We start from the raw sequence: 6794 nt of genomic DNA on the forward strand, positions 1-6794 counted from the left end.
AATAAAATGTTATTAATATGAATAATGTATCGTATTATGTAATTAATTAAATAAATATTTCCTAACGAAAAACAATTTTGTTTCTTTATAGACAATACTCTAACTGCTAATTGATTGGGGGGATTCTTCATTTTCGCCATTAGAAGAAAATAATATTCGTCATTTAAGAAATTATATTGACTGGGATATCATCAGTCAACGAAAAGATTTATCTCTCACATTCATTTCTGAATTCGCTGATAAGTTAAATTGAGAAATCCTATGGAAAAACTATATATTCTCTACTTCATTTATTGAAAAACATATTAAATATGCAAAATGGGATTTAATTTGTGAATATCACATGTTAGACGAATCATTCTTAACCAGCTTTTCACAATATCTTGATTGGAATAAAGTTGCCGAATTTCAAATTCTTTCAGATAATTTTATTAGGCGATACATATATAAGTTTGATATAAAAAAAATTTTAGAATACCAACGATTAAAAACTATGACTTTACGCATATTAAAAGATTATCTAAACTGGAATTATGTTTCTCGTTACCAAATACTTGACCAGCAATTTATTGACGACTTCCAAAATGAACTTTCTTGGTGTTACATCTTAAAATATCAGAAAATAGTCCGGGAATATATTGTCAACAATCACCAAAATTTATTACTCCACTTACTTGCAAAAATGTGTCATGTTTTAGATAAAGTAAATGAAAAAACTTGAAAAGCTTAAATAAAATAAAAAAAATTTCAAAAATAATTTTGTTTTGGTGTTATATTATTTCATACAATTGTCATGTTTTAATTTTCTCAGATATTAAAACATTTAATAATTAATACAGAAACTTTGCATTATTGTTGAAATAAAATTAACTTAATTCAAATTTGTAAAAAATATTTAATAATACAGAAACTTTGCATGTTAAAATAAAATTAATTTTGCGATCAAAGCTTTCCAAACCACTACTATTCTGATATTTTATTTAATAGATTTGCATTTATTAAATATTTTAATGCCTATTTTCTAATTTGTTTCGAGGCTTTTTCATTTTTCTCTATGCGCAAAGTATTAATCTTTTGTGAACTCAAAGTAGTGCTTACTGATTAAAGTTTTGTCATATTTTTTCCTGTTTTCATTTTGTTTAAAAGTTGATTTTCCTACAATATTCTTAACGACCCAATGGCCAAACAGTTAGGTTAACCGCCTATCGTTCTTAATACGGGGATGGAATCCGGACAGATTGAAAAACTACAAGAATTTTTTGGAAGGTGGCGTGGCAATACGCCATATTAATGTATATACAGTTGGCCCCCAATATAACGCGCATGTCGGGTGGGAAACAACACCCGCGTTATAAGGTGAACCGGGTTAAACCGAGCGGCGCGATGTAACGCGGTTCACCTCTTTACTTTAGCAATAATGTCAAGCTTTTCTTTCACACTGTAAGCTTTTCTTTTACTCATCATGCATACAATAATTAAACACTATTCAAAATACATGCAGGAACTCAATACATACACAATTACTCAATACGCAGTAACAATAGAATGCGCTACACACTAACGCCGCACAGACCTGTATAAACGTGTTTGAGCTTATCGAGTCGCGAACATCGCCCGCGCTATAACCGAGTGCGCGGTATAGTGAGCAGCGCTATAACGAAGGTCCACTGTATAAGTTCAGTTTTAAGTTGTCTTTCTTCTTTGTTTTTTCTTTTGTTTTCTCGAATTTTCTATTAACATTCCTTCGTGAGGGCGGGGTAACCATTTCCACGAATCACGTTAACAATGAAAAGTGAAGTCCCTGAGGCTACTAGAACGATAAGAAAGTTTATTCTTGGGTCGGACACTCGGTGAAGGTAGACGTGCAAAAGTTACGCTCCTGCTTGTCGTCTAGAACAGTGATTTTCAAACTTTTTCGATCTACCGCCCCGTTAGTTTCATAAAGTTATACCCAACGTTATCCGTGTGAGAAAGGATTGGAAATATTCTTAGGAAAACTTGTCTATGAATCTCACACTTTGTGCCCTTACCGTACATTGTTCAACATTAAATGCAATGTTTCCTTGTTATCCGTTTGACAGAAAAAAAAACTTTTACCTTTGATTACCGTTCAGTACTCTGCCTCCAGCGCCTTCCTAGATTTACTCACCGATTACAAGGGGGCGTTATCGCCCACTTTGAGAAAGGCTGGTCTAGAAAGACAAAGGGTGACGAAGTTGGCCTACAGTAAGAGAAAGCAACCCGTTAGCATAGCGTAAGGAGAGAAAGAAAGACAACGTCTTTTGTATAAGAAGAATCTACCAAAAGATCCGAAAAAGATCAGCGAGAAACGACTTACAGTGGTTCCCCACCAGAAGAGCCAATCAATACCAAACAGAGAACCCGAGTATTCCTTATAACCTCCTCTAACATACTAAAACTTCTTGCTATTCTTCCTTTTTATTTTAGTTTATAATTTAGTGTAAGGTAGTCGTAAGATTACAAGTCCGTCTTTTCTTATTTGTCTTATTCTTATTCTTATTCTTATTCTTGTTTTATTCTTATTCTTATTCTTATTCTTGTCTTATTCTTATTTGTCTTATTCTTATTTCTTAATTTTATTGTTCGAATTCCATTGTTGAAATCATACGATTCAGAAGTCGAAAGCAAATCGAGGTGAGATTTCGGTGCGTTTGCTAGCGGGATGTTTGCTGTTTAGCGCAGTCACCTCAGGAGAAAGCGCCGAATATACCCAGCCAAACAGCGATGTTTAGATGTGTCCGTGACACACGCTTGCCTTCTGAATATCCCGCTAGCAATGCAATCGTTTCGGGGACTTTCACTGGCGATTATTTAGTATCATTGCTTTGTAGCGAAAAATTAAATGTCACCAAAGTGGAGAATAACGGAAGCGAGATATCGGAGGGTGCATTTGCGGTTTGCCGACCTGAGTGATATGTATTTGAATTTTCTGCAAAATGCGTTTGTTGAAATCAGCTCATTTCGGCAATTGAGTAGCATGAATGTTTCGTGGAAATACCAATTTAAAGTAGATTGTTCGGTTATCTGTTTACGTGGTTGCATGCATCGTAACAAAATGTCGATCTTGCTTCCAAAATATTCTTGAAGAATCGCATGGCATTCGCGGCTCGTTAGCTCAGTCGGTTAGAGCGTCGTGCTAATAACGCGAAGGCCGTGGGTTCGTCTCCCACACGAGCCAGTTGTTTTATTTTGCAGATTCCGATCGTCGTAAACAGAGTTCACTACAGACTATGTTTTTTATTATTGTTGTTTTGCATCACAACGGAACGATAAATCCCTCATGAGTTGAACTAAAGGCTATTCATTTAAACAAGCATTAACGCAGTGCAGTTTTCAGAACAGGTGTTTCAATCAATGGGTACGACTTTTGCAGTAAACCAGAGTTTTGTTTCGTCGTAGCCATTCGCACGTCGACGAGTCCCTTATTCATAACGGAAGCGGACAACGACGCAGCTCGGAGAGTTTCGTTGAGAACTCGAAACAACGGTTACGAATATCTTTTGACGGACAGCAGCAGATCGACTAGCGCGAGATGAAGAGATAAACGAAATACAGCAGGAGTTTGATTGGGATGAGTTGAAACGATTCCTGCTTGATGGATATCGTGTAATTATAGACAAGTTGGCGAAAGTAATACGAAGGGCTTTCCACGTGGTCTAGTGGCTAGGCTTCCTGGCTTTCACCCAGGAAACCCGGGTTCGATTCCCGGCTTGGGAAATTTTTTCGCTCCTGTGTTTCTAAGTCGTCGATTTCTCGGGCGTTGTTTTTTCTTTTTCGAAGCAATCCTGCAAACTTACGTTCGAGACCTGAAGTCACGTGGAAATGTTTGCAGACGAATTTGCATGTTTGAGTGGGAGTCAAAAACTGACAATAGGCAGCGCCAAGATGCGGAAAAACGAACAAGAGCAACTATCAAAACTGAAGACAAAGTCTGCCGGAAAGGACCCATTATTTCTATGTCCGGAACACAAGAAATAAATGGTGGTTTCTTGCGGGCAGACTTTGTCTTCAGTTTTGGTAATAATGATCTCCATCGGACGAATGAATTTACAAAAGAAACTCTAAATGTGTAGTCACTAGGAAGCAGCTTCCAAATCTACATTTTCCAGCACTTGTTCCAGTAGATATAAAGCAGAAACACCCCCTAGGATGAATGAAAAGCAAGACCAGTTTCTTTTTAGAAATTTTTAATTGGATATTTGTGTTTTTTTAACTTCTGGCGGCATGTAGCCTATTAAAAAATCTGTCGCCACAAATGTGTATAGTCTGAAAGACAAGAAATAAATGGTGGTCCCTTTCGGGCAGACTTTGTCTTCAATTTTGGTAATAATAATCTCCACCGGACGAAAAAATTTACAGAACACAAGCAAGTTCCCATGCCGGGAATTGAAACCAGCCCACCTGGGTGAGAGCCAGGTATCCTCACCACTAGACTACATGGGAGCACACGCTTGTCAGAACCACAATCTCTTTCTGCTTCGCTTAGAATTCTGCAGTTAGGAGGACAACGAGTATTCGAAAAATTTCAAGGATTTGCGATTGCGCGCTCTTTTACTATTTGTTTTAAGCAGATTGGTAATATATTAATGCGTTAAAATAAATTTTAAGTTAATCTGAGAAATTATCAACTAAATTTAAATCAGCCAAATAACAGAAAAATCATTCTCGCCTGCGGGCACTAAAGTCCTTTTTCGCAAGCTCGTTATGAGCCTTGACCAGCCACGCTGTTTGAGACTGACCACTGTGATAGTCACGCGAGTGTACAATAGTCAACGAGAGGCAGTACGCAAAAAGAGTAACAACAATAATTTATTTTTGTTTCACGTGATTAGTAATATACAGGATTATTTCGGATTCCAACTATCAATGTTATATACTATCCAAAACTGGGGTGAGGAATCGAGCGAATACAGAAGAAAAGAACGCGCTCGCGACAAATAAGAAAAGACGGACTTGTAATCTTACGACTACCTTACACTAAATTATAAACTAAAATAAAAAGGAAGAATAGCAAGAAGTTTTAGTATGTTAGAGGAGGTTATAAGGAATACTCGGGTTCTCTGTTTGGTATTGATTGGCTCTTCTGGTGGGGAACCACTGTAAGTCGTTTCTCGCTGATCTTTTTCGGATCTTTTGGTAGATTCTTCTTATACAAAAGACGTTGTCTTTCTTTCTCTCCTTACGCTATGCTAACGGGTTGCTTTCTCTTACTGTAGGCCAACTTCGTCACCCTTTGTCTTTCTAGACCAGCCTTTCTCAAAGTGGGCGATAACGCCCCCTTGTAATCGGTGAGTAAATCTAGGAAGGCGCTGGAGGCAGAGTACTGAACGGTAATCAAAGGTAAAAGTTTTTTTTTCTGTCAAACGGATAACAGGAAACATTGCATTTAACCCTTTTGCTCTCAGGTAGCTGTTTTACAAACCTGCACTGAAAGACTCGGGGCAGGTTGAAGGTCATATGAGTGAATGTACTTGTATTATTTAAAAAATTCGTATAAAATCAAATTTTTATATTAGAAGTATGAAAAAAATATTGCTAGTACGCAAATATCAGTAGTTTTGTTTGGTATACTTTACATCCGCTTGTATTTTTTACTTTTTTCAAAAAAAATTCGTTTGTTTTGTTTACATTAACGACTTGTAAAATCGTGTCCAATCAAATTGCAGGAAAATTATTTAAACTCATATTTTCTGTTTGGCTATATGCTATTTAAATGAAGAATTTTGTTTTCTACATTTTCATATATATTATGTTTGTATAGTTATATATCTTCGCGAATTATTAGACATTATATGAAACAATTCCCTTACCTCTAAAAGCTTATTACGTGAATTTGTGATCATATTATTGATGACGTGAATTTGTCGAATATTAAATTTTATACTAGAGATATGACTATCAATTCTTTTAAATATTATATTATTTAATATTTTTAACTTTTAGAATATCAGAAGTAATATATTTAAGTTGTTTTTTTCTGCGAGAAAGTTGATATATTGGCATTTATAAGAGTTTTTTGAATGCAATTAATATAATTTTAAGTCTAATTAATGTACTATCTGATAGTATACTATTTATTCCTGTTTATATTCAAATATTAGTATATTACATTTATCGTAAATTATTTTTATTTGAATTTGAATTTTATTTTTTTTAACGGTCTTTTTGTTTGTCAAACTTACTACAGTGCTGCCAGTCTTCGTATGCTTTTACATTTACGTAAATTCTTTAATATATATTAGATTTATTATAATATATAATTAGTTTATTTAATTAATTGATATTAGTAGTAAATACATTACATATTTTTAGCTATATTATAATTTTTTTAAAATTTTATTTGTACAAAATTCATTTATATATTTTTATTTTAATATGTTTTCATTGTAAAGTATTATTAAACTGAAATTTTTATTTTATTATAGAAAGTTTTAAAATATAACGGTTAGGGAAATTTCTCTTTGTCCTTTTAATCTCCGATTTGATGATAAACAGACGCGAGGTGAAAGACTAAAGTTTGATAAATTAGCAGCAGTCCGAACTTTTTTAGATGTATTTACGAATAATTGTATAAAGAATTACAATGTATCGGAATACTGTACCGTAGATGAGAAACTGGAAGGATTCAGAGGGCGGTGCGGATTCCGCCAGTATATACCAAGTAAACCAAATAAATACGGTATAAAAATATTCTTGCTGGTAGACAGTAAAACATTTTATACCCACAATTTAGAGGTTTACTGCGGAAAACAGCCCGATGGACCCTTCTCAGT

The 6794-nt window shown here is 34.8% G+C and overlaps 2 non-coding genes across 2 annotated transcripts; one reads left to right on the forward strand and one right to left on the reverse strand.

Moving 5' to 3' along the window:
• The first annotated feature begins 3125 nt into the window (after positions 1–3125).
• On the forward strand, positions 3126–3199 carry TRNAI-AAU (transfer RNA isoleucine (anticodon AAU)). The gene has a single exon. It is a non-coding gene; the product is annotated as a tRNA-Ile (tRNA).
• Positions 3200–4392: 1193 nt separating this feature from the next.
• Positions 4393–4464, reverse strand: TRNAE-CUC (transfer RNA glutamic acid (anticodon CUC)). Its single transcript has one exon. It is a non-coding gene; the product is annotated as a tRNA-Glu (tRNA).
• Positions 4465–6794: the final 2330 nt, after the last annotated feature.

The sequence above is a fragment of the Centruroides vittatus genome, unplaced genomic scaffold (genome assembly GCF_030686945.1).
Source record: "Centruroides vittatus isolate TY-2023 unplaced genomic scaffold, ASM3068694v2 contig_10, whole genome shotgun sequence".
NCBI lineage: Eukaryota > Metazoa > Arthropoda > Arachnida > Scorpiones > Buthidae > Centruroides > Centruroides vittatus.